The sequence below is a fragment of the Agelaius phoeniceus genome, chromosome W (genome assembly GCF_051311805.1).
Source record: "Agelaius phoeniceus isolate bAgePho1 chromosome W, bAgePho1.hap1, whole genome shotgun sequence".
Classification (NCBI taxonomy): Eukaryota; Metazoa; Chordata; class Aves; order Passeriformes; family Icteridae; genus Agelaius; species Agelaius phoeniceus.
In genome coordinates, this window is record NC_135301.1 from 17,175,858 (window position 1) to 17,203,084 (window position 27,227).

General features: G+C 43.2%; 1 pseudogene; it reads right to left on the reverse strand.

Moving 5' to 3' along the window:
- Nucleotides 1-1,337: 1,337 nt before the first annotated feature.
- The window catches only part of LOC143696618 (uncharacterized), a 34,668-nt pseudogene continuing 8,778 nt past the window's right edge, over nt 1,338-27,227 (reverse strand).

Consider the following 27,227-nt stretch of genomic DNA (forward strand, 5'->3'; position numbering starts at 1 on the left):
AAGCGAAAGCAAGAGCAAAAAGCAAAAGCAGCACTATGTACTGCTTCTTTCTGTGTCTCGCTGATTGTGGGGGAGTGAGCAGGCTGATAACAAAACAAAACCGCTTTTTAGAGCCAGTCTTGAAGGCACAGAACATAATATCTAGCATAAACAGAATAGATGACTGGGGATACAAGCATCATAACATCACTCTAGGACACACACCAATTCCAAAAAGGCACCCTTTGAAACCTTAAGCTTATTTTTAAGTGGGTAAATATTAAAACTAGTTAGCAGAATTAAACACCAGAATTCCCAGAAATTATTTTTGCACATAGCCAAATGCTGCAAGATGATTTCACATTTAATGAAGCAGATTTTCATTTGAGTTGTGTAGGTCATAATTAAATTTAGGTAGTTAATTTAAAGTTTACAGCAATATCAAAGAAGACTTGGCAATAAACACTGTAATATAAACTTCAGGACATACCCAGTAAACTTGTTGGTCTATTATGGCTCACTCTACTGTTTCAAGAAGAGCTTTTGCCTTTGGAGTTAATTCTCTCTGAGAGGTTAACTCAGGGTCACCTTTGAGAATATTGAACAGGGCTGATAACTGTGGAGTGGTTAACTCTATATAAGGTCTTACCCAGTTTATGATACTCAAAAGTTTTTGTGTATATATATATATATAAAAACGTTTTTGCGCATATAATTATTTTGGCTTTTGTTTCATGCCTGAGTACCTCTCCTTCCAGAGGATAACGGGATCACGTGTGGGGGTGGTATCCGACAGGAGCGGAGGTGGAGCGAAGGCTTCCTCTTGGTAGTTGGCAGGAGTGTGGTAGCTCCGGTTCCCTCTGTGGGGGTTCTCGTGTATCTGATACCTTGGGTTTTAGCTTTCTAAATTTTTTTCTTTTTCTCTTTTTGATTTTGGGCTGCTTTGGTGTGTAGGTCTGGGTTTCATATAAGGCGATAGTAAGCTCTCTTCACAGAGTAGGTAGACACAACAATGCCTTCTCTAGCCGGGGACCCAAGGACAGCCAGATCCAGATCTCAGGCCCAAGAGTATAAACAATGTGGACTGAAGAGAGAAAAAAAAAGAAGGATGGGACTTCATGGGCTGGGGCTGTAATTGGACAATTAGCTCCAATATGCTAATGGACCAAAACTTATAAAAATGTGAGATCTTGTGACCAAGCCCTCTTTTGCTTCCATCTTGGAGCCATCTGGGCAGAACCAAAGCCGTGGCTCTGATACTGCCAGGGTGTGGTCTTTGAAGGCCCTTCAATAAATATCCTTTTATTCCCCTTAACTCTGTCTAGCCTCTGTTCCAGCTGTTTAAGACAGCAGTTCCATCAGCGATATGGGTTGTTCAGGCCGTTTAAGCCTCGGCTGTAGGTGTGATGGGGTGTGGTGGGGTGTGGCAGCGGACTCCAAGAGCTCACTGCGGGCACTTCCGGGTTCGGGAGCCACTCGACTTTTGGCTTCTTGTGCACTTCCAGCCTCCGGCATTCTTCCAGGCTCCGGTAGGCGCAACGGAGGGGGACCCAGGCACCGTGGCAGGGGCGATCCCAGCTGCTGTGCAGGCGTCTTTGATGCCAGCAGCTCAGCAGTCGCTGCGTGGTCTGTGCAGATGCAGCCAGTGCCGGCGGGGGCCGCAGCTCCGGGGCTGCCGGCTTCTCTTCCGGCTTGCGGGGCTTCGATGCTTCCGGTTTCTCTGGGCGGCATGGTGCCAATGTGAGTTGTCATGTCAAGCGAAGGCCGGGCTCTGGGACTGAACCAATCAGCTGTAGGTGGAGGCGGGCCAAGCGCTTCCATAGCAACCTGTAGCATGGAAGAAGTGGCGAATGGCTCCTGCAGGCATGGCGGGGGCAACCCTGGACGCCAAGGGCCGGCTCCCGCCGCTGTGTGGGCACTGTAGGGGCTTCTGGTATGGGGGGGCCCGGCCGCCGCGCAGACTGTGCAGACACCTCCAGCGCCTGCGGTGGGGGGTGCTCCAGCTCCGATATTGTGGCGCACTGGCACTGCGGAGCTGGGGAGCCTGAACAATGGTCACTCCCCCTCTAGCTGCTTTTCCCGCATGCCCAGCATGGCTTCCCCTCTCCCATGGGCTGCCCCCTGCAGCGCGCAGGCTCCGCTATCTTGAGCGGGCAGCTTCTGCACCATGTGGTGTCAGTCATCTTAGGCAAGAGAGTCCGGCGCCACGTGGTATCTGCCGTCTTGGGGTTTTTCGCGTGCTCATGCCATGTGGTCTCCGCCATTTTGAGCGACTGGCAAAGGTGACTTAGCAGCTGCTTTTGCATATTTCTGGGCGTTTATCAATTTTAAAGTGTCTTTTAATGTCCTCCAGGTAGTTAAAACAGTCATGGCAATTTTGTCACCTCTAGAGGCAGAGTCAAAGGTCTATCAGCTGACTTGTTCCCAGATTTTAACATTAAAGGCAGCATCTGTGGTGATTTCTACACCTTGGCTCTTGAAAACATTAATAAAGTCTCTCGAGCCTTTTTATTATGCTCAACCCCTCTTTTACTTAAGATCAAAGTCCAAATATTTACTATAGCTTTATCTTCTGCAGAATCTTTTGCAGAAATTTTACCACCCATGTCCCAGCAGTAGCTCACCCCTTGTATGTCCTCTTCTAGACGATTACAGCTCCTTGACTGTCCAGCAGCTCTCTGCCTGGATTCCTTCACACAGCTCTGTCAGCTGCTTTTTCCTCACACAGCTCTGGCTATTTTCTTTGTAGCTCTGGCTGTTAGCAGCTCTCTGGCTGTTAGCTCTCTGGCTTTTTGTTTCACACAGCTCCCTGGCTGTATTTTCCTCACAGCTCTGGCTATCACTAGTTTTGGCTGTATTTTCCCCTTTTCTTTTCTTGTGGCTTAGTTATTGTCCTTGCGCAGGGTCACCATATGTCATGGATGGTGGAGACAGAGAGACAACACACATTGAGGTTTCATGCAGCAGAAAGAGAGAATAGCGGCTTACACAGCTCTATATACCCTATTCAAAAGACTTCATGTTTGAACCTGATTGGCTATGATTGGTTACCACCCAGCTCATTGACCAATAGCTGCCTGCTTCGGTTTTTGTCAGGGATTGGCTCTCTGTAGCCAAACCCCTCCTTCTTTCAGGCTTTGTGGACCAGCTGTTTTGCTGTCATAACAGCTCTAAGAGGAGTGAAAACAAAATTTCTCATAAAGAAATGTTTGTGGCTTTATTAAAAGATGGTATGTCTCAGGAGAAATTGATGGTGTTCCAACCCCATGAATTATGGCAGATTTATAAACAGAGAGGGTAGAATAAACGTAGTAAGAAAGTGCAAGATTCTGAGGCAAACAATCCAGGAACAACTAAGATTAGGGCACCCTTGTCAGACTCTCAACAGGATTTCACAGCTTCTCAAGAAGGGCCCCCAGTGAGCGGATCAGTTATTCCAGGGGATAAGGTGGATTGGGAATCATATTCTCATTTGTGTCCTTGTAAAGAGACTAGGGAAATAGTTCAGCGTAATAAACAAGACTGAAATAACTGCCAAGCTCCAGTGCAATGGAAGGACCAGCGACATCATGTGGAGCTTCAAATTTTTTTCAAAAACTGGTCCTTGTAAACAGTAAGAGCCTTAATTGACACTGGAGCAAAGGTCTCTTTAATGTATGTGAACACCCAGAAATTTAAAGCACAATCTGTAATTATTACAGGTCTGAGAGGTTGTCCTGGTTTGAGACAAAATTTGAGAGGAAACTTGTCGGAACCCAGGACATTCCTCTGACTGCCCTGGAGGATTCGAGACCCTGGCAAGAGGCTCAGAGACCTTGGCACGAAGTCAAAGACACCTGTGCCTTTGATTTTAGCCCATGGAAAAAATTACCAACTTTGTGTGAAGATCTACAAGACACAAGAGTTTGAGTAGAATGATAGTTAATTTGTCACAGGGTGAAAAAGTAGAATTTTTGGGATTTAGAATGGGAGTTCAAGAGGCAAGATGGAGGAATCTGGGCATGCCCTGTCCTTCTTCTTCTTGTCCTCCATCTTCTGCTGTGATGGTGACACTTTTTGATTGATTTAGAGACAGACTGTCTAACATAGGTGATAGGTATTGGAAAATTATTGTAAATAAAGTACATGTAGTTCGTAATATAAAAAACTAACACCACCCCAAGGGCGGTCAGTGTGCCGCAAGCCGACCTACCAGACAGACCTCAGCAGGTCAGAGAAAGAATGTTATAGATAAGAAAAAATAAACAACCTTGAAAACCAGAGATGAGGAATCTCTACTTCTTCTTCGGTCACGGGGCTGGGAAAAAGACTTTTTAATACCTCGGGAGCCATTTCAACCACAGAAAACCCAAGAGAAACTTCCTGAAGAGATCTCCTCTAAAAAAGCAGATTCCAGCAGCTCCTCCCCCAACCAATTTGGGAAAAAAAATCTCCTTGGAGAAAAGTGGAAAAAATGGTTTATTTCACAAGCAAAGTACTCACAAACATGAAAAAAATGAATAATATTAAACCATAAAACCTCTCATTGTTCTGAAGAGCTGGCAAATTCAGAGTCCTTCTGTGGTTCAGAGAGAGTCCTCTGTGTGTGTTTTTCAGCCTTGCTTGGTCTCTCTCAGTCCCTCCAGTGCTGGAATGCAGCATCCTGGGCCCAGTGGGCCACAAGCATGAGCTCCCAGTGTTTTTCTGGGTTTTTGGTCCCGAGCAGAGCTGAACAGCTTCAAGAAAAGGAAACCACAGCCCTGGAAAGACTTTTCTTGCCTTAGCTAATGAGGAAAACCAGCAAGAGAGAGAAAAAAAATGGAAACTCCCCATGTGCCTCTCTCTGAAGCCAAGAACGTGGAGAGCACTGAGTTCTTGTCTCTGTTTTGAATAAAAGCCATGAAAAATTCCACTGCTCCCCCCACCCCCTCTCTCTCTCTGAGCTTAGCTTAAAGCTACAGGATGCATTTCTGAGCAAAAAACAGACGATGGGGATACACAGCATCATAAAGTCACCCCAGGACAGAGGGAAACAAATTGAAGCTGTACAAACAAATAGAAATGAAGATAGGAAACCTCCCACAATGATCTTACTCAGTAATGATTGTCAGTGTCCTTGAATATATAATAGGAATAGATATTTTAAAGGGATTAACCCTGAATCTTCTGGATGGTCAGTACCAATTTGGAATAAAACATCATATTAGTGCCTGGACAACTTTAGAAGGGAAAGTAAAAACGCCTTCTGTCCAGATTCCTGTTGCAACCAAATTAGTGACTGAAACAATAACGGATTCCAGGAAGGCATGAAGAAATATCAAAAATAATTAAAGATTTGTTGTCTACCGTGTCACAATCCACTAGTACAAGCAAAGGGAATCGTGATGGTTTGTTAACTGATCTCAGAGTGCAAAAACAACACGGAGGGGATTTCAGTATTAATCAAAACAAATGCACCTTTTATTGAATGACCACAGTAAATGCGATAGAGAGATTAGGAAAAAAAAAAAAGGAAAAAGGATAGATAAAAGGAGAGAGAGAAAGAGAGAGAAGGGCTATAGCTACCAAATGTAGAGACGAAATCCTCATGATCCATGTCGATGGAAATTCGCCTTTTCACGTCAGGGAGAATCTCAAAGTCCTGGTTAACTCAGGGGTCTATTATAGTCCTTTGCCGAGGGGGGAACAGATCTTGAAATCGCCGAGGAGGAACAGATACAATAAAATATAAGTCTATTGAAATTGCTGAGGGGGGAACAGGTATTGAAAAGGGGTACAGACAGTCCATGTTTTCAGCAGTGAGCGAGACCCATTGTTTTCCTTGGTCCAGGGAACACACCTGGGAAAAACATCTTGCTTAGATCAGGCCAGCCCCCCCCCCCCCCCCCCCCCCCGCCGTGTTAGAATTACAGGAGTCTCAGTCTCAGTCCTTGGGAGGGGGCTTCAATCTCCATCTGTCATGGTGGTAGTGAAGCAGATGAAGGGTTTTCCATGGGGGACCACCAAAGTTACCCCTGAAAGTTCATTTGGCCGAGAGGTGGGGGAATTAATGGGCCATTGTGTCGTGAAGCAGGTGCAAGCACATAGGGCGAGTCGCTCCTTGGCAGGCCCTGCTAGAAGCAGTAAACCATGGTGGCACTATAGACACAGCTGCGAACAATCACTTGGCGAGCATCAACATCAACCAGGCCAGAACTCCAATGAGGGTCTTCAGTGGTCCTGGTCTCTGTTCTTGAGACGGTCGTGAGGCAAATGAGGGAAACTTCAGACCGTCTCTTACACCACCCCGTGGCTCATGATTGTCGTAAGGAGACCTTCATCAGCAGGGTTTCGTAGTGTCATTGTGAAGTCTTCAGGACTCGTCACGTTGGTAGCATATCCCAGAAAACAGAGACAGTATGTAGAGAGAGAGAAAAGAAGAAGGAAAAGAAAAAAAAAGAGAAAAAAGAGAAAATAAATGATAAACTAATATAATTAATATTAATTTTTTCAAATGATCAAAACAAATCATAAATAATCAAAGGCAACAAAGCAATAAACAAATGCAATCAGTATTAATTTAAAATAATTTTTTCAAAACAATTCACTAAAAATCAAAAATTATTTTCACAAAATCACAAAAGAATATTAAAAATTATTTCAAAACACATACTCTAATTTATAATCGCCTTGTGTCAACAGTCTTGGGGATGTCCACAGTGAAGAGGACATCAGCCAAGTTGTGTGCATTAATTATAGATGTCAATCTTGTTAACCATTTCATCATTCTCCAATTCATAATGAATAAGATTGCTGATAGAATAAAATCAATCAAAACTAGAATCAAAAGGATAATGATGGGATGGCACATATTGTTCAGGACACTTGTGGCAGTTGGTGACCACCCAAAAAGAGTATCCCACCACCTGTGCTCGGCATCTTTCTTTACTCTATCCATGACACGGTGTATTTGTCTCACATTGTGATGAACAGTCACCAGGGTTTTCTGTCCACTTTTCTTGATCTTTTCCAAAATTTTGATTAAGTCCCGATGGAGCAACAATTGCCTTATGAAAGTGAGGTTCATCCCAATGAGAGTAGGCATCAGTTTGTGAATCAGTGTGTAGTTGGATTGTAAAAGGTAATGAGAGGTAATTGGAGCTTCATAAGAAAAATCACATCCTGCAATTTTGGTAAAGTTACAAGCACAAAAATTTGAATGATTTTTAGGATCCACTACTACATTTTCTACGAATACAATATCCCAAGCAGTTCTAAAGCATTCACACCCATTGCCTATGTATATAAGGACTGTTTCAGAAGTCTTGATAGGATGAATTTCAAAATGACAGATATTTTGCTCTGTGTCCAAACAAATGTCTTGAGCTATGATTGCCTTGCTTTCACAGATAAACCCTTGTTGATCTCGGACAATACAAGATTCCAAATTGACAGTTTGCCATTTCATTCCCTATGCTCAGAAGGATAGAGAATAGCTCCGTCATGATTCAGCCCTCATGTAATAACAGGAAAAATCAAATCCACTGAGACATTACGTATGGTTCAAACAAAAGCTGTGGCTGTATTTGAAATGGGGTCGTAAGTAAAATTCACCAAGTTCCACCAGGATTGGAATTCTCTTTCAAAATCAGTGGCACTGTCCCAAATTATTTTCCGAATTTCAGTAGGAAAAGTGCCTTCTTCACCTTCTTTTGTAATTGAGGCAGCAACTGATGAAATAGAGATTTTTGGAGTTCACTTGCATTAGCAATATGAATTAAGCATTTAAACTTTAGCCTGTAGAACTATGTGTTGAATTTTAACCTTTTTACTTAAGAAACCTCTGCCATGGTACAAAGCGCATAGGAAAATGCAAATTTCTGAAGCTTCTTGCATAAAGAACAATAGCAGAGAAGACCAAGGGATGCAAAGAGCCCAGATAAAGGGACTCCTCCTTCTCCAAGCTAATCAAGGCCGACAGATGTACTCAGATAAGCACCAAGGGACCAAAAGCGCATGAGCAAAGGAGAAAAGTTCAAAAGTTCAGTCATGAAGAAGACCACGATCTTCAGCCTCAGAGACCACCGAGAGACCCCAGTGTGACCACCGCAGCAGACAACGCATGCCCAGAAGGGCGTGGATCTGATTACCATGCGAGGCGAGAACAGGCGGGGCCAGGGGTTGAACATGCATGGAAAAGTTGTGCAATGTATTGCATATGAAATACCTTTGTGAATAAAGATGTGGGTCAGACTGAGGCTTGAGGCACCAGTTTTCATGAGAGCTATCTCACTTGTGCCAGACGCTGACATACATACCCACTTCATAACTATATCTGGTTGTGGAGTTTATTTATTCTACGTATTGCTTCACTGACTGCATCTGCAATTGTGCCTGGATACACTTGAGGGCCAAAGAAACGTTGTTTTGTGTAGCACCGAGTGCATCATTTACCAATTTATGATCATTTACATTTACCTTCTCCCAATTTGGTAGAATGTTTGATAGCAGCTACTGATGTGTTCCTAAAGCCAATAAGGATGATTGCAGTGGTTGTTGTAATTTGGTCAAATCTCTATTTGTGGCAGCCAATTTATTCATTAGTACTTCTGAATCAATACTGTTTAGAATTCCCAATCCTGTTCCCACAGCACCGGTTATGTCTCTTGGCGTTCATTTTTTAAAAGAGCTCCACTTTTGCAGACAGATCGTCCAACCCTCAGAGGAAGTCTGCAAAAAAGGCGAACAGGCCAGCTGAATTTCTGAGACATTGTTTTGCATCATGAATTTTACTTGTTTAAGAGACCATGCCGGATTGAACAATATTTGTTGTTGACCAGTTTTCCTGATACATATGGTCCAATTTCAAAAATTTTTGGGCTGAGCATGACTGGTGGTTGGGCTGGAGTGGCGATAGTAGAAAATTGGGTCATAGCATTTATTACAAATTTAAAAGAAAGGCCTTCAGTATTTTTGGACCAAAGACAAACTGCTTCTGCAGTTTGTGTTAATGTAAAACTCTGCCAACAGTCTTGTACACTTGGGTGCGTACAAACCTGCTCATGTTTATTTTCCTGATCTGTCGAAACACCAATTGAGATTGCCTTACTATAGGTAGTTCCATTAATCATTCGGCATTCTATGCTAATTTTTTTCTCCCACTACCCCTTGAAGCTGCCAGGTTTTTTGTTTTTCCTATTCCCGCCTACTGTATAACTGATTCTCATGTACAACTACAGTTGATAGGTTCAAACCCTTTACATTTCCCATGGATCCGGTAAATTGTACAAAAGCCTGGGACCAAGGTCATTCAGTAAGGGGACTCTCGGTCCCTTCTACTAATTAAAAAGAACTAACTGTTGTATTTAATGTGGGCTTCGTAGTCACAGCCCCTTCTATCCGCTGGGACGTAACCATTGTACTCAGTGTGAGCTTTGTGCTTTCTGCCCATTGAGATGTAACTACTGTACTTAATGTGGGCTTCATGATCTCAGTCCCTTCTATCCATGGGGATGTAACTATGATGCTCAGTGTGGGTTTTGCTATAGTGTCTATCTTAAATTTATAAACCAGGCCTCTCAGACCTAACGGGTCAGTCAAGTTATTTTGCCAGCGTCATGTCACATAAGTCGGTTTAGCTAAAGTAAAATTGTGCCAGCAATCAATTGGTTCATTTTTACAATCCTTCGTAATTGCAACATTGTTAGTTTTGGGACCTAGAGTGTAATTACCAACATACTCCTGGCATCAACACAGAGTGAGGGGAATTTGGTTTGCACACTCCCACCTCTTTGTAGGACACAGTCTCGCTGAAGGGATATCCAGATAATTTTTTCCACCTGGTTCCATAAAATTTCCGGCAACTGTAATGGAGGCGCTTTCTCATGGAGAGATCCTTCCACTTTTCTGCATGCTACCACAATCGACTCACCAATTATTCCAGTTAGGGTTCTAATCCAGTTGTTTTGATCCCATCCCCACTCACTTGGACGATATAGCTTGAAGTCATGCAGCACTACAGTAGCTAGGTTTGGGTGGCAACCCTTGAGATATGATCCTAGAATATTAGTGTGATGGATGGTAGCTTCAGACCATGACCACTCAGCAGGATTTTGTCCACGGAGTTGGGGTAGGATGCAGAAAAGTATCACCAGTGTTATCATGGTTCAGATGATTCTCACGTCCCTCGGGGTTCTTCTGTAAAAGCAAAAACAACAGAAATCCTGGCACTGAGAGGCAGAAAAGAGTTAAAATGATGGGATTATCCAGCATGTATTTATCCGATCCTCTTTCCCTAGAGCATCAGAGGCCACCCATGCATATTTATTCAGAGGGGTTTTCAGCACTAGAGGTACTTCCTCTACAGTAGGGAGGTCCACCAGAACAGGTTGTCCAGGGTAATGTGATGGATTTTTTGAATCATCAGGTCCCTGCAGTGAGGGGATGATGCTTGGAGGTGTCAGGTAAAAGGCAGTGATTTTGGGACATCCATTGACCCTCCATCTACTGTTCACTCTTTTAACAGCTTCCCATAACCGAACGTCCCAATTTCCCTCCTGTGGTTTTAGGAGTCCTTTCTAAGATCCCATTAACTTGAGGGTAGTAAGGGGTGTGGAAAGTCCACTTAATTCCTTCACCTTTTGCCCAATCCTGTACAACTCTAGCAGTGAAGTGGGACCCATTGTCAGATTGAATTTCCTGTGGCTTTGGGAAAGTTCCAAACCACCCCTGCAAAGCTTTAACTGTATTATCACCTGTAGCTCTTTTAAAAGCATCAGCTTGAACCAATCCAGATACAATTTCTACTCCTACTAGCACAAAGTGTTTACCTCCCGACTTCTTAAAGGGGCCAATATAGCCTACCTGCCATGCGTCCCATAAGCCTTTACCCTTTCTTAAATGCAGAGGGTCATCTTCTAAAGGATGTCTTTCCAGTTGCCTGTGACATTTCTCGCAGGCTGATATGCATGTTTTACACATTTCCCTGATAACAGGCCAACCCCAAGCATGAGCTTCCTTGTACAAATCTTTTGCACCCGTGTGCTGCCTTTTTACATGCAGCCATTCTAATAGTTGATCCCAGTCCTCAGTAATTAGTTCCTTTTTCAAGGGGCTGAGCCTTGCTAGCTCATCAGCTCTATTATTTCACTCTCCTGCTGGATTTCCATCTGTTTGGTGAGAAGCTATCCAACCAACAGCAAAATTTCTTGCCACTTCTTTTGCCACACTGGGATTCTGTTAACTTCCCAGTCATTTTGCTGCCAAAAAGGAAGCCACTCAGTACAACCTTTGTACACTGCAGAAGAGTCAGTGTAAATGCAGACAAGAGAAGTGTTCTGAGCCTCACATTGGAAGCCGCTCCAAACAGCAATGAGTTCTCCAACCTGAGGACTGCCCTCCCCTTCCGTAATGATTCTTTCACCAGATGAAATGTGTAAGGCAGCTGCTCTTTACCTCCATACCTTCCCTTCCCGTTTCGAGGCGGCATCTGTGAACCAAGAATTTGCTGCTAGTTTGGGGGAGAAAGGAGGGGCAGCCTTGAGTACAGAAGCAGGTTTATCTTGGGTGCTAGCCAGGCTCTCAGTGTCTTAGATTGCTAAATTTTTAGCAGCACCTTCTGTCATTGAGAATGTATTACAGTAGTATTCAATCTGAGTGTACCACTTTCTAACTGAGGCTCTCTGGGCTACCCTGTCAGGCGGGGGGGGCCCATTAGTGACAGCTTTAAAAACTTTGAAAGGACCTCTTAACACAATAGGCTGTTGTCGTGCAATTTTTTTCTACTTCTATGAGAGCTGAGCTAAGCTAACCACAAACAATCCCTTTTCCCAGATAGTGAATCTTTTCTCAGCATCTTTGAAACCATGGGAATAAAAACCAACAGGCATGTTGGACCCTTGGGACCCCGCTGCCAGATGTGTACTGATAGCCCTGAGGAGGCAAACCCCCATTCCACCTGAAAGGGATCTGTGGGATGGATAGGGCCTAGTGCTTGGTGAGCTGTTGCCTCAACAATCAGCAATTGCAATGCTTCTTCCTGAAAAGGAGTCCAATCCCATTTTACCCCTTTCCTCAGCAAGTCATAAAAGGGCCTAGCAATTATTGAAAAATCTGGGATGTGTTTCCTCCAGAATACTAATAGTCCTAGAGCTTGCTGGAGGTCTTTCCTGGATTCAGGCATTTTAATCTGATCTAGAGAGGTTAGGGTATTGGGTGGAATACATGTCATACCTCCTTTCCACCAAATTCCCAAAAACTTCACTTCCTGAGAAGGCTTCTGAATTTTTTTGGGGGAATCTGCAAATCAAGGCTTTCTAAGTGAGATTATTTTCTGCTGATGTTCCCCCACTACCTCTATTTCCTCTCCCCCCACCAAAATGTCATCAGTGTATTGAGAAACAGCTACAGCGTCAGGTTTGAGTTTTTTTTCTAATTCCTGTGCTAAAGCATGGTGGGCTAGAGTTGGGGAGTGTTTGTAGCCTTGGGGAAGCCTGGTAAATGTATATTGTTGTCCTTCCCGTGTGAAGGCAAAACGGTCCATATCTTCTGGCTGTATAGGTATCATAAAGAGCATGTCTTTGACATCTATAATTGCCATGATTGAGTGAGCTTTTTCTTGAATCGATGTTATTAATTCAGCTAAGTTTGGGACTGCTGCTGTGAGAGGGTCTGTGTTGGCATTAAGTCTGTGAAAATCTACTGTCAGCCTCCACTTGCCATTCGGCTTTCGAACGGGCCACACTGGCGAGTTAAAAGGAGAATGTGTGTGAATTATAACCCCTTGGTTTTGCAAATCCTGTATAACTGGTTTGATGCCCTCCCTGGCACCAGAAGGTAGAGGGTATTGTTTTATGTTGGTTGTTTTAATATACGACAGGTAGGGTGCAGTCTGAAGCAGCCTAATGTTAAGTGGCGGAGTGCCAAAAGACCACAGAAATCACTCAGAGTCTTCCCACTGCCTCCCAGCAAGGACATCCATCCCTAATAAATTATTTGGAATGTCCCCGATTACCATTTTGACAACTAATTGATTTTCATCTCCAGGGAGCATGAGTTTGACTAGGGCCACATTCATAGATTCTGTAGTTCCCAGAGCATTAAGAAAACAGCATTGTCTTTTAGATGGAACAATTCCACACTTTTGGGTGTCCTTTCTAGTTAGTGCAGAAATTTGAGCCCTAGTATCAATTAAAAACATTACTAGAACTTTTTGGGGGCCCATGATAGCTGCGATTATTATATCTCCAGATTTATTTTTAGTGAGCATTCTTAAATAAACCCATGCTCCACCTCTTCACTCACTTGTAAGCGGTGGAGATATTACTTTCCTGAAGACCCTGTTGGTTTTGGTTCATTGTCTGTGTTCTGGAGAAGGGGCTGGGGGACTGTTGTGTTACTTAGGTTTTGAGAGAGGAGTTGTGAGAGGGTTAATTTTGGCTCACCACCAGTGTTTTGTGAGAGAGACGGGGTGAGGGTTCCGCTGCCCACATTATGAGAGAGGAGCTGGGATAGAGTTAATTTTGTCTCATTGCCTATGTTTTGTGGGAGAGGCTGAGAGGGAGTTAGTGTGTTGGAGGAGGTGTGTGTTGGTTCCTGAGAAGGGAGGGGTGCACTGGGTTGAGTTGATGGATTTGGTTTTCGATAGTGCCAGTTATTTATTATTTTCTGCAATTTATCAAGGGGCAAACCGTCCATCATGTCTTTGGGGACTCCCTTTTTAATTCCCAACAACCACCAATGGTGGCGGTTAGAGATCTGTTTTCCCTTCTCTACATTTTCAGTGTGAGGAGTGCCAATAAACCAAACACCTTTTGTTTTTTCTGATTTCTCCTCCGGGGTTTTTACAGGTCCATATTGTCTACAATAATTAATCAGATCTACTGCAACTTCATCCCATGTCCAGACTTTACGGCTGCTGACAGGTGAATCAGACTGAGAAGCTGCGGACTGTGAGGGGGAGGAGTATGGAGTGAAGCCAGGATCAGTAGATCCAGTTTGGTCAGTGGAGTTACTGAGAAATCTATCTAGTCTTTCTACAGGACTTAGAGCCATTATGGTTTTCTGTAGAGTGATTGCTGTAGGTTTAAGTGTTTCTGGAAGCTCACAAATTAAAGGGGTCATAAGTTTTGGCATCACAGGTAATTGCATCAGAGATTCAAAACCAGGAATTAATTTCTTTTCATGAATCATTTACAGGCAGGCAGCTTTGTGCACACTTTCTAAAAGCTGGTCAGTGGTACTGACAATTGCCAGGGGGTCACTCCTTTCTAAAGGATTAATTCCTCTGGTCCAAAAAGCCGTGTGTTGTGTTAGGGACCATGCGTCATGCTTATCTCCTGTTGTTAAGAAGACACCATGTCCCCAGTACCCACTGGCTTCTTGTTCAGTTAATTTAATTTGATGTCGACCAGTGAAGGACACTCAGAAGACATATTCTGTCTCCGATTCTTGTGGGAGGTGCCCAAATTCTTTTTTCAGCTTAGCTAATTCAGTAGCGCTGAATGGTATTTGTTTAGTTGTGATATGTGGGTCAAGATCCTCATCATTAATATAGTTATATTCTGTTTTAACTAAGGGTCTTAAACGAGGACAGCAGTATTCCCCACAATTTTTTACTGCCTCAAGTTCCTTATGGGGATAGGTCTGTGTAATGTGAGGAGTGTCCTTTTCTTCTGCCTCTGTAGAGGAGTCAGCACTATGTGAATTTTTAACACATTCCTCTCTAAAAGCAGATATAGATTTCATTTCTATCTGCATTTAATTGTTTTTGCAAAATTTCAACTAGGTTTTGAAAGGAGTCTATTATTGCTATTTCTTCATTTCTTCTCTTAAAGCGAGTTTCTATGGCTGCTGTAAGACAGGCTCCCAAAACTGAACAGAGGATGGTTTTATTTTTGCCCAGTTTGAATTTTGTTTCATGTTGCAAGAACATATTCTATCAATAACATTTTCTAAATTAAACCAGTTGTTCTCTGCCCAAACCTCTCCACCGGGGGATGGCTTTGCATTGTATTTAGCAAGCAGAGCATAAAATTCAGCTTTTACCTTTGCACTGAGGTTTTTCACTCATTTTGTGAAGGGACTAGAACCACGACAGGGAAGTATAGACTCAAGTTATGCAATCACACAGCCCTTTTGCTGTGTTTTCCCTTCACTAACTTTCCCTGGGTGGGTGAAGAGACAAAAATCTGCCTGGTAGGCCCTGTTTAATTACTCCAAAAGTGTCCCTTCCCAGACAGTCTAGACACACACATGCTAAAACGTTTGTTGTTTTTTTTTTTCCTGAGGGGACCAAAAAATACAACAGGGAAATACTGATTTAAGTTACAGAACCACACAGCTCTTGCTGTGTTTCCCCTCACTTCCCTGGGTAGGTGAAGGGACTAATCTGCCTGGGAGGCCCTTGCTTAATTTCTTAAAATTGCCCCTTCCTTCCCAAACGGTCCAGACACACACAAACACAACAGAAACAATTTCCCCTTTTGCACTGAGATATCTTTTGTGAAATTCTGAAGACAGAACCCTCAACAAAGTATGAGGATGCTTTTCACCTAGGTGTGTGCGGTTTGCAGGAAATTTGAATCACACCCCTTGTGGAGTGAAATGTTCTTCCACCTGTTACAGACTACACTCAACCCTGCAAACCCCTCTGTCTATCAGAATCCTGTCCATGACGCCAATTTAATGTCACGATCCATTCTACAAACAGGATTCGTGATGGTTCGTTAACTGATCTCAGAGTGCAAAAAACCAACACAGAAAGAGGATTGCAGTAAGAATCAAAAAAGAATGCACCTTTATTGAAATGACCACAGCAAATGTGTTAGGGGGATTGGGGAAAAGGAAAGAATAGGGAAAAGAGAGGGAGGAAGTGAAGGAAGGTATATAGCTACCAAACGTAGAAAGACAAAGTCCTTCAAAGTCCAGTCAACAGAGTTCGCCTGGTCACGTCAGGGGAGATCTCAAAGGACACTGGTCAACTCAAGGTTCTTTATAGTCCTTTTTTGGTGGGGGGGGGGACACAGGTTTTGAAATCGCTGAGAAGAATCAGATACAATAAAGAATAGTCTATTGAAATTGCTGAGGGGAAAAAAGGCATTGAAGAAGGGTACAAACAGTCCATATTCTCAGCAGTAGGCGAGAACCATTGTCTTCTTGGTCCCATGGTCACACCTGCAGGCAAACATCTCGCTTTAGTCAGGTCAGCTCCCCACACACCTCTGCTGGGTTAGGGGTTTCAGTCTCAGTCCTTGGGAGGAGGAGGAGCGTCTCCATTTAGGGGTTTCATGTCTTAGTCCTTGAGGGAAAGGCTTCTCCCATCTCAGTCTGTCTGTCACAGTGGTTGTAAAGCAGATGAAGGGTCTTCCGTGGGGACCACCAAAGGTTACCCCAGAAAAGTCCAGCCAAGTCAAGAGGTGGGAAAATTCCAGGGCTATTGTTGCGAAAGCAGGTGCAAACATGGAGGGCACGGTGCCCATTCTTCTTCCACCAGGCTCAGTGTTCCATAGCAGCAAACACAACTGCAAACAATAGCTTGGCAAGCCAGAACTCTGCTCAGGCCTCAGAATCATTTGGCGTTCATCCACCACTGGCAAGCCAGAATTCCAGTCAGAGTCCCCAGGGTCCTGATGTCTGTCCTTGAGACAGTTGTGAGGCAAAATGAGAGGAACCCACAGACGCCTCCGATGACCTCCTTGGTGAGGAATACTTCCACTCCAAAAAGGAGGATCAGGACTGTTTTGGACAGAGAGCTCTTGTATTCTGGCCTTAGTCTGTGATTTATACAAAGAGGAGGAGGAGTTACAACTTCCATCAGTGCCATATCAAATATCCTGTTTGACTTACCCAAATACCAGACATGCTAGCTGGGTTAAATGTAAATGTTTAAACTGTAGGAAGAATTGGTTTTTGTAGTTCACACAATCAATGCCCTCTTTGCAGGAAGTGTCAAGTGCCAAATCGATCCCCCATCCAGGTAGAACTCAAAACAACTGAAATAATACCTTTGTTTTGTGGATGGGAATTATTGGTGCCTGTTGGATGGGAGATAGCTGAGGAACAGTGGGAAACCACAGTTAAGGAGTGTCAAAAACTATTTGCCTGGAAATTAGCTAAGAGAAAGTGACAAGGACATAGAGGGCAAGACTGGATTGGCTTCTGTATTCGCCACCAAAAAGGTCATATACACCTGCTGTGGGTTGCAACCCCATAGGCATGGGAGGTGGGAATATAAGCCATACTGGACCTCTGTTATTCCTTTTTCTGTCACTCATTTGTTGTCTTTCCCTTTTGGGATACCAACAAAGTCATGTCACAGGTGTTATCGAAAGCTGTATCTAGAAAGACACCAAAGTTCCTTTTTTATTTCTCACACTCATGTCAACAGTCACTGTTATATCCCATCCAAATTAGGCAATTGCATGCACAATGGGAAAAAGTATTGGATTGCAGAGAACTTAGGAACAAGTGGTAATAGGATGGGAAGTCAATGCCCAAAAGGGGAGAGATGGATTTGTTTCACATATGCTATTGGGAATAAAGCACAAGATTTGATAAAAGAGCAATAGATAAACAAAAAGGCTAAGCCAGCACAAACACCTAAACCTGTGCCAATCTCACTTGAACGGCAATTAGAAAAAGAAATAGATATCTCAAGAATGGGTAAAAATCAGTTTGTAGAATTAGGGGAAAGAATAAGTAGGGAACTTAACCAACTGTTGGGTTTGTGGAGGGATTTTGATGTCAGAAGAATGGCCATGGAAAGGCAGCAGCTTAGGTCCAATTGAGCTCCTTAAGTACAACCAAACAAGTATAAGTGGAGAAAACCGACCAGAAGGGTGGATTTTAAGTTCAATAGTGACAGGGGAAGAATGCCTCTGGCACACTGGGAAAAAGTTCATTCATGAAGTAGGAAAAACTCCCTGTATAAAATATAAGGTTAGTAATAGAACTTCTGTATGGTGGATCCCAGAGGAACCAACCATGTACTGGACCCAGGAAAAAACAAAAAAGGAAATTTTAAGTATAATAATAAAATTAGACTTTTCAATGTAATGATACAGGCAAGAATCCTTACTTTCGCATCCCAGAAATCTCCAAATTTTGTGAGAGTATAGATCAACAAAAAAAAAATATTATTAGAAAGCTCCAGATGGCTTATTTTGGATATGTAGAAAAAGAGCACACCCAAAACTCCCCTCTCGGTGGAAAGGGAGCTGTACTCTGGGAATCATACAGCCAGGATTTTTTCTTTTACCTGGACCTGATGGAGATCAATTAGGGATACCAGCTTATGAGGACCTAAAGAGAAATAAAAGAGATTTGATTGGAGGATTCCAAAAATGGGGAGATGAGGAATGGCCCCCTGAATGCATATTGGAAATGTATGGGCCAGCCACCTGGGCACAAGATGGGAGTTGGGGATATTGGACCTCAATTTATATGCTAAATCATATTATAAGACTCCAAGCCGATGTAGAGATAATAACAAACAGAACTGGTCAGGCAATGGAATTAATATCAAGGCAACAAACCCAAACAAGAGTGGCCGTGTATCAGAATAGGTTGGCTTTAGACTATTTATTAGATGAAGAAGGGGATGTTTGTGGAAAATTCAGTACATCAGATTGTTGTTTAAAAATAGATGACAATGAGGATGCTGTCCTGGATATAGTCAATGATATCAGAAAAATCGGCCATGTACAAGTTCAAAGGTGGGAATCAATGCTAAATACTAGTTGGTGGGATAACATGTTGGGAATAGAATGGTGGAAAAAGGTTTCTTCCTGTTATAAATAATCAACAAGAATGCCAAATTAATAATAAGAACAAAAGATTTTATTTTCATGACTGAAAACACGGTCCTCGATAGCCACAGTCGAAGAGACAGCGTCGAGCCCGGGATCAGTAGTGGGTGAACCTCGATCTGACCTCTATCGCATCGCACCCCCTCTGTTCACAAATGTCTTCGTTGGGGCTGGTTTTATACAGTTTTTTCTGCCTGAGACAAAGGTACCCCCATTCTTTTGCTACTCTGCATATGCATGAAGTCTCCTTTCTCTGTGCAGGGCTGGACAATGCTGTTTCTGGGAGGTGGCTGGTGTTTGATCGAGTTATGGGAACTTGGTATTCAGATGTATGTTCCTGACCACTCATGTTATCTTGATTGAAGATACTTATCAAGTGTTCATTGCTCTTGGGTGTTCCCTGGATAGTCCCCGGAAAGGCCCATCTCCGCACCAGCCACGTCCTTTTGCTTGCTAATTAGGCTTCCTTTCCTTGCTGCCATCTGGAGTTTCACAATTTTACTGTGGCAATCTGTCTCCTGAGTGTCAGTGGTCTTAGGCTTTTGGATTTTAGTTACATACACAATTTTATTTTCAACTTTATTTTATGCATATTTCATATAAACATGGATTACCTCACATCACATATTAAATTCCTTTTATGCGCTACAGCTGGTCTAATATTTCTTCCTTGTCTGATCCCCTGTTTCATTTGGCTCATCACCAGTGTAGTCCAAGGCATGCAATTTGTGACCATGGACCAAAAGTTGGCTACAAAAATGGTGCAAAGGATTATGGTGTTAAAGAAACAAAATAATATAGAAGACCCCTTCAAAGAAGCGAGATTTATTTGTGAAAAACATGAGCTAATAATGAAGGCTAGAAAACAATAAATATTGCTCGAGCCAAATGATTTACAAAAAGAAAGAGGGAGGATTGTGAAAAGTGCATATTATATGATTGACTCTTTGCAGATATTAAAAGGAATACTATATGATTTATGTTGTATTAATTAGTAGTATTGTATTAATCTTTTTTTAAGTAGTGTGGTAAATATAGTTTTAGGTTATAACATAATGTTAAGATAGAAACTATGCAATATAAGATACTTTTTTTAACTAGCTCAAGAAAAGGATGAGATAATCAAGAAATTCTTTGCACAGAGATAACAGCAACAAGACACCTAAATCCCCAAGAGAAGAAATATTGCCTCCTTATTGGGAAAAGACCAAATTTCTTCCACTTCCTTCCAGACTTTGAGGAGCCAACCAGAGAACACCCTTTGTTTAAAAAAAATTATGCATCGTGTATGAGATATATGAATATGCAACAGGCTGTTGCTTTTAAGAGTTAATCCTTTTTTAGTGTGTATGCTTTCGGGCCTTAGTTTCCCAGGAAGCATCTGGACAGTGTGTATTTCTTTGCTTTTTATTGTCCTCTATTGTCCTAACTCTGATTGTCCAAATTCTTATTGATCTAATTTGTATTACTATTTTTATAACTATTTTATTACTATTAAACTTTTAAAATTTCAAAACAAGTGATTGGCGTTTTTCACATAGTGTTAACACTGACCATGCTTGGTCTTCAGCATCGACAAACAACAGTTGATATAAGTCTCTTCCACCCCCTCTCCCACAGTGTGAATTCAAGTGGAGATAGCAGCACAGTCATCACGTGTTTTAAGCCATAAGGGGTTAAAGGATATACAGAGAAAGTAGTGTTATAAATGAATACTCCAATTTAATAATCAAATAAATTTATTAAATGATGAAAAGTATAATTTTGGAAAAAGCCACAAGCAATCTCGGCTCTGAGCCCGGGCGGTCAGGGCTGGGGGAGACTCTAAGACCTGGTCTGCACCAGCTTCCCCATGGGTCTCCCCTGATCTGTTCCAAGGGGTCCATTTTTATACAATCTTTCGGGCTTTGGAAGGGGGTTTTCTTTAGCATATCATTGGGTTTTCCAGAGCTGTCAGGAAGAAACTTTCCAGGAAAAACTTCTGATAATGCTTCTCAATATGCCTCCTGCTGGAGTCCTTTGGAATATACATTGGAATATACATCTCTGGAGGCAGTGTCTTTCTGTTATTTGAATTTCTATCACTTAGTTTGTAGTTGCTGGTGATGCTTATCAAAATGCCTCCTGTCAGACAAAAGAAATCCCCTGGAATATACATTCCTGGGGACAGCTGCCTTCTTGTTTGAATTTCTCAGTCTGTGGTTACTGGTGATGCTTATCTGAAGTGTCTCCAGCTGGGGTCTTGTCAGACAAGAAATCCTTTGGAATATACATCTCTGGCAACAGTGCCTTCCTGGTGTTTTGAATTTCTTAGCTGGCCTGTTGCCCGGCATTGGTTTTAGTACCCATAATGCTGTGGTTTTAATTCCACTTAGCACAAATTATTTTATAACCTATACTACATATCACAGTAGCTTTCATTAGATTGTTCAAGAAAGAAGAATTTCTTCCATAGTTTTTGGTCAGCCTTACTCAGTCCCTTTATATGCCTGTAGGCTAGAGGTTTCCATATAGGGCCAATCCTCTCCTCCTGTTTTTTACCGTAGTCAGCCAGATCTTCTGCCATGGATCGATGGAATCACTGGATCCAGGTGAAGTGAGGTCTTCTTCTGAGGAAGGGGGTTGAGGGTGCAGGTCACAACGTTGTTTTTGTCCTCCGATACCTCTTCCCATGTGGCCGGCATGAGCGCCACCATTTTGGAGACCGGCGCTTCCGGGACTGCGGTGGGAGTGGTTCCGGTTTCCCCAGGAGGGGAGTGGCCCGAAGCATGCTGAGAGTTGTAGTCCGGGGTAGGAGCAGCAGGACCCTGTGTAGCAGGGGTGGAGTTGAGGGGTGAAACCTTAACAGGCAAGGCTTCTCGCAAGGAATACACATTAGCAGAGTGATCAGTAGGCAATTTAACAGGATTTTCACATGAATAGTAGGGCGGTTGGAGAGGTGGAGGAGCAGGGAAAATGGGGGGTTGGGGTAGCAAAGGCACAGGGAAGGCGAGGCAGGGAGGGAGGAAGGGGAGGGGTCAGAGATGGCATGGCCACTGCTGTCTCGGATCCCAAGCGGAGGAGGGGGAAAGGGATCCAGGGTAGCGGGGCAACCTGTGTCTAGGTTTCGTCTGTGCGCGGTGGCATTCTCTACCCCGTATCCCATTCCAGGGCAGTCTGAGGCGTGACAAGGGAGTGAATACGAGAGAGCAGGAGTAGCTGAAAGCTTTGGCTCCTGTGTATGCAACAAGCTCTGCTCTCAAATTCCCTCCTCAGGGTTAGAAGGGTTGGAAGCAGTCCCAGGATGGGGGGGTGTCATAGATAAGTAATGGGATGACTGACTTTCACAATTAAAGGGCAAATATTATGTATATGTTATGAGAAGTTTTGTAGATGTATAGTTATGTTTCCCCTCCCCCTAGCATTGTTATCATGGGATAGCCTTAGTAGTCAGGGCATTAGGGAGGGTTGGCTTGTTACTATGGCAGCACCTGACCTCCAATCAAAATGTAAGTGACTTCCACCACTGGACAGCAAAGAAGAAGACGATTGACAAGACTTTGGGAGGGGCGAGAGGTATAGGCGGAACATCCATTTTGTAGATGAGCACATGGTGACTGAATCCTTTGCTCTCAGTGCTGTATTATTTTCTTTATTCAGTCTTCTGTTGTATTTTTGATAAGGTTTTAATAAACCTTTATAATTTTTTGAAAGTGAGTACCATTTTTGACAGTTCATGTGAGAAACAACCCCCAATTCTCAACAGAATTTTTAAAAATTCAGTAAAGAACAATAGGGGACAAAATCAATAAAGCAAAAATATTTGAAAGTGAGTATAATTTCTCATGGGGGGGTTGCCTGTGGTGGGATGGTCTCAGACCCCCCCCCCGGACTCCTGTCACGGCAGGGCAGGGCAGGGGTCGGGCTCTGGGAGTTGGAGCTTTTCAGCCTTGAGTGTTTCAAAAACAGTGCAGAAAGTAGGGAGCAGACGAGCTGCGAGAGAATCTCCCTTAGTGACTAGGTTGTAAAGGGCAACCCCCACTGAATCCCAAAACCCCAAAGAGAATACTCCATAATCCGTGCTGTTTTCTGCTGCGCTGAGTGGGGCTGGACCGGCAGCCAGCGGGGTTTTCCTGCGGGCAATGGTGGGTGAGGCAGAAGTGGTTGAGAGGGCGGCAGCAGCTGGAAAGTTCTAAAACACCCATTATAGGAGGCTTTTCAACTCATGTAAAACTAAAAGTATTTTAAACAGTCTGTTATAAATGAGCAGCCAGAACTCCAAATCAATAAATACAAAAGATTTTATTTTCGCGACCAAAATACCGTTCTCAAAAACCCACAGTCAAAGAGACAGCATCGAGCCCAGGATCAGCGCTGGGTGAACCTAGATCCAACCTCTATCGCACCGGATCTCCCTCTGTTCACAAATGCTGTTTCCAGTGGGGCTGTTTTATACAGTTTTTTATGCCTGAGGCAGAGGCGCCCCGATTTCTTTTGTAACCCCACATATGTATGAAAGTTTCTTTCACTGTCCAGGGTTGGACAATTGCTGTTTCCTGAGTAGTAGCAAGGGCTGATCATGTCAGGGGAAGTTGCGTATTCAGATGCATCTTTCTTGGCAACTTCGGTTATCTTGATTGATGGTATCTATCAAGCGATGATCACACTTGGGTTTCTCTTGATGGCCCCGGAGGAAGCCCATAATCGTGCTGGCCACGTCTATTCATGGGCTAATGGAGCATCGTTCTCCTGCTGCCTTCAGGAATTTTGAAATTCCAAAGTAGTTATCTGTCCTTGGGCTGCTTGTGGTCAGAGGCTCGTTGGATTTTACAATTTTATAATATACGTTTTCTCTTTCAGCATTAATTATTTTATACCATATATTACATCATCCATAAACATTCCTCAGAGGTCTAGACAGTCTTATTCCCATTTTAAATTTGGATTAGGTGAGTGTGCCTGAAATAGAAATTTTTGGAGTTCACTTGAGTCAGCAATATGAATTAAACATTTAAATTTTAGCTTGTAGAATTATGTGTTGAATTTTAACCTTTTACTTAAGAAACCTCTGCCATGGTACAAAGGGCATAGGAAAATGCAAATTTCTGAAGCTTTTTGCATAAAGAACAATACCGGGAAAAGACCAAGGTATGCAAGAAACCCAGATATAGGGGCTCCTCTGTCTCCAAGCTCATCAAGACCGACAGATGTACTCAGATAAGCACCAAGGGACCAAAGTGCACGAGCAAAGTTCAAAAGTTCAGTCATGAAGAAGACCATGATCTTCAGCCTCAGAGACCACCAAGTGATCCCTGTGTGACCACCACAGCAAACAATGCATGCCCAGAAGGGCGTGGATCTAATTACTATGTGAGACGAGGACAGGCGGGGCCAGGGGTTGAATATGCATGGAAAGGTTGCGCAATGTAATGCATATGGAACATCTTTGTGAATAAAGATGTGGGTCAGACTGAGGCTTGGGGTACAAGTTTTCAGGAGAGCTATCTCACTTGTGCCAGGCGCTGACAATACATACCCACTTCATAACTACATTGGGTTGTGGAGTCTATTTATTCTGCATATCGCTTCATGCCCACCCGATAAAGGGAGGATCAGACAGGAATAAGCGTATCTTTGTGGTCACCAATTGTTGCGGTGTTTTGAGGGTCCCCAAGACGAGGTGAAAGATGAGAATTGACTCCAAGTTCTCAGAAGGCTGATTTATTATTTTATGATATTATATTAAAAGAAAATGATATACTAAAACTATATTAAAGAAAGAGAAAGGATACATCAGAAAGCTAGAAAAAAATGAATAATAAAAACTTGTGACAGACTCAGGGAGTCAGACACAGCTGGCTGTGATTGGCCATTAATTAAAAACAATTTGCATGGAACCAAAGATGCACCTGTTGGAAAGCAACCTCCAAACCACATTCCAAGCAATCAGATAATTATTGTTTACATTTCTTTTCTGAGGCTTCTCAGCTTCTCAGGAGAAAAATCCTGGCAAAGGGATTTTTCATAAAATATGACAGTGACATATCTTTTTCTCTGCTTACCTGCTTTATTCAGGCAGGTGTCCAAAAGAACTGAGCCGGATCCAAGAGGCGGCTTCCAACAACATCAGCTGATGATTTCCCCAGAAGAGAAAAAAAGTCCTACTGACTTGGCCAAGACCCAGGCAAGTTGAGCCGAGGAGGTCCCTCAATGTGAGGTCCCAGTCTCGGGTGCCAGATATGAGCTCTGAAGCCCACTGAGGTTCCCCTCCTTGGCTTAGCCAGGAGAGGAACTGGCTAATAAAAGGAATGGGAACCATGGAACTAGCCAGAAAATAAAAAACTTTAATAGCAAAAATAACAAACATCACACAGGTACATAGACTATGTTCCCAAGACCCCAGGGGTAGGGCAAACACAGCCAGGTATAGGTGCACAGGCCTGATCAGAAAAGTGAACTTAGAACATTACCTTATAAGAAAAAGGTCTTGACCAGTGATGAAGGAAAACTGGAAAGCTGACCAAATATAGGAAGGTTCTATTAGCATACTGGCTCCCAAGAACCTATGGTTCCCACTGTGGCCTGGTCAGGTGTCCCCTCCTTTCAGTGCCCTGCCTTCCATGGTCTATGGCCAAATCCATCTGTAAAAGCATCTGAGGTAAAAACATCAGCAGGGCGAGATCCCACAAACCAGAATCTGTTAAAGAATAGCAACTAATCAGGCATGGTTTAAAAGGAATGCAAATTATAGCTCTGAGTAATGAACTTGAACAGCACTTAACTGAAGAATAAGAGGTGGTGCCTTTACGACTAATATCTAAATCTAAGATTCTACTATCAAAAGAATTGTTATGAAGGTTGTAGTTCATTTATAGGTCAAAGGACGGATTGAAGTACTAAGGTCTGAATAACAGGCCCTCCCTGAGCCAAAGTGGACCTCTAGATGAACCTTCCAACCAAATGTTATATATATATATTCCCTCATTAACAAAGTATTGTTATATGTGTTAATTTATAGGCAAAAATTGTATTTACCTTTCCATATCTAGAAACTGGATAAGGCCACATCTGACTTAATTAGGGGAGGATAGGATCAAAGACAATTCCCTTAGTTCCTCCTTGAGCCCTGGCCAGGATTTGAGAGAAAGCCAACAGGACAATGAAATTAGAAGTTATGCCAGCTTGTTTGTTTAACAGTATAAAAGCTGGGCTACTGTCACAGCAAAGTGAGGGAGTCTTGTGGCCTGCAAAAGTGGATGCATGGCCAAGGATTTCCCAATTACGGGGTGTGGTTCTACAGTCCTTCACTGTGACAGCTTCCCCCACTGCTGATGTTCTGCAGGCTTGGATGAGGGTAAAGTATTAGGGTAACTGGTGATGTATCTTTCTTAATCACTATAGGCATTCTTTCATATTAATGATTATGTGCATTACTTAGCTTATCCTTTTGTGGTTCTATGCAGTTTTGTGTTATAGTACATTACACTATTCCTTAAGTTGGTATCTGTGTCGGTCTCTGACTCTACCCACTGTGGAAACAGCAGGACTACACAACTGAAGGATGTATAGAGTGAAGCGAAGGTCTCAAGGTCTGATGTTTTTTCAGTGAGGCACAGAAGAGCACCCAGGTCTCTGCACCAGCCATTGGCCTCATTCCCCTTCACCGTGCAAAACAAGCCTTGTAAATCTGGTTCTTTAAGAGATAAAGATGTGAGACAGAGTAGAAATTCTCCAGAGTAGAAATCCATTTTGATTTAGGTGAAATGTACATCTTTGAGTTAAGTCTGTAGTTTGAAAACATAGCTATTTAGTCTGACTGCCTGTTCTCGTAAAAAGCCTAGGCTCAGAGAAACTGCTTCAGTGAAGGACAGAGATAAGGGGGGAGAGACAGAGAGCGACTGCTGTGAGAGAAGGTCAACCTGACCTAGGAATTCTTTCTGATAAAGAAGAACTAGTGGCAAATGTCACACGAAATTTATAGAAATGAATATGTATGAATCTATTGTGAAACTGCATGCATATGTATTTGAGAGGGGGATAAAAAGGGACCTGGAGTTCCCAGAAGTACGCATGTCTTTTAAGGAGAGTAATCTCCACATGCGTCCAGTGCTGTAATAAACATACCGGCTTTACAACTTTTGCAAAGTTGTGGAGTTTTGTTTATCCCCGCAAAACATTCTGGAGAGCCAGGCAGGAGGATGTGTCTCTGTCCCAGCAGCAGGGGCAGGGGAGAATAGACGGACCTCCGAGGTGCACCCCGGGATTTTCCCGGAGGAGCTCCACTCGTCTCGCCTTGCCTCCTGAGGAGACAGACAAGGCCCTGCTGGTGTGTGGAGAATACGGTAGGTATTGAGGGGCCCCCGGGGGAAAAGAGAGCTAGGACGCCTGAATAGGTCACTCAGAGACCTCCGAGTGCTCAGCCTCGTTTCTGTGCCTGCAGGCCGGCAGCTGATAGAACGGCTGGACTAGAGACGGGGGTTCACTGTTCGGTAGAGCGACCGCTGG